This window comes from Pinus tabuliformis, chromosome 2_1 (assembly GCF_031772625.1).
Source record: "Pinus tabuliformis cultivar Carrire ecotype Pingquan chromosome 2_1, CPIR1, whole genome shotgun sequence".
In the NCBI taxonomy this organism is placed as follows: domain Eukaryota; kingdom Viridiplantae; phylum Streptophyta; class Pinopsida; order Pinales; family Pinaceae; genus Pinus; species Pinus tabuliformis.
The window spans coordinates 654437997-654439544 of NC_142299.1; the positions used below are offsets into that span (position 1 = coordinate 654437997).

Below are 1548 nucleotides of genomic sequence, written 5' to 3' on the forward strand. Positions count from 1 at the left end.
ATATCCTTATTCAAGGTTTTTACATTTTTTTTAAATTATTTTAATAAATAAAACAATTGAAATTTATGCCTTAGTATTCATACAAGTAAGATTATAGATATAGGTACGAAAAAAACATAAACATTTTTCACATATGATCATTTTCTTCTTAGCTCAGGAATCTATGATAAAAATATGTATATTGAAATTTACATGTGAGAGCAGCCACCTCCGATACATCTTAATAAATTTTAATTTAAACCAAATGCAAGACTTCAATATGTCTCTAGTCTGAGCATCATCGTGTTAAAAATCAAAATCAAATAGAAGATTTTACTATTGAAAACAAAAAATCCATCACAATATTTTGAAATTCGAAAATTGAATGAGATTAAGCTAAAAACCCTCCTAGAATTAGATTGAATTTTGGCACCTAAATCCACATCATTGATGTGGAAGTTACATAATCAAGAGAGGTTGACATGGTATGCAGGAGTTTGATCAAGGTTGAAGAGCCCAAAGTGACGCTCCATCTCATACCCCACTTTGTTGTCTTCTTTGAAAAGAGTGAAGATATAGGTCTCCATTCCCAATCCCGTCCTCTTCGATGTCGCTTCATTCGATAGTACATACTGAATGACATTATAGTTGTAAGTCTGAGCATTCTCAATTGTGGTCATCTCGTCGCCAATAGAACGCCATCCACTTTCAGTAACAATAAGTGTGATGTTGGGATATATGAAGGCTTGAATGGCAGACAAAATAGAATCCACCATGGCTTCGAATAAGTTGCAATAACAACGACCTACATCTTGCACCACCAAAGTCGCGTACTTAAACAATGCATAATCTTGAGAAATGCTTTTGTCATCGAAATCACTGAAGTATGGATACACATTTGCAATGAAGGGAGCCCCAATATTTGACATAAATTTGAGCATAAAACTCATGGCATCCTTCAAGCCATCTCTGAAAGCACCCTGAGAAGGTGGGAAGTAGGGTTTTTTGAGGTTCTTTTCTAAAGGATTTTGTTGCAGATGTTGCTCAAGGATTCGTGGAGTATATGCAGGTTTTGTTGTTTGGTTCTTGAGGTATTTTTTATAAAGGATTTTGTTGCAGAGGGTGCGGGCATGGAGACAATCGAGTAGCTGGACTTCGATGGCTTTAAGGGCGTGAGGAAGCCACAAACATTTTCAGTAAGGAAGCCCAGATCGGGAGGATCCCATGTAATGTTTCTCAATGAGTACGAGCATTCGTCACCATCGGATTCCCCGCTCTCAGATCCCCAAAGTGCTGGAAATGTTGATAAGGGTTTGAATTAAGAACCTGGTAAGTATTCTAATCCTCATTCTCATGGTAATGATTACAGGGGAAGGCTAGGGATTAATAATAGCAAGGGTAAACCTGAGATGGGGAAGGATGATTTGGGTAAAAGTAATAAGTCGGCTAGTCACAAAAGGTCTGGTGGAGATGATGAGTGGTTTCCCGAGGGGTGTGAAATGAAGAGGCTTTGGAGGGATGTTGCAGACCATAATGGCAAACATTCAGGCAGGAGCCCAGATAATGATA

General features: G+C 37.9%; 1 pseudogene; it reads right to left on the minus strand.

Moving 5' to 3' along the window:
* Positions 1-446: 446 nt before the first annotated feature.
* On the minus strand, positions 447-929 carry LOC149202288 (glucan endo-1,3-beta-glucosidase, acidic isoform pseudogene; annotated as a pseudogene).
* Positions 930-1548: the final 619 nt, after the last annotated feature.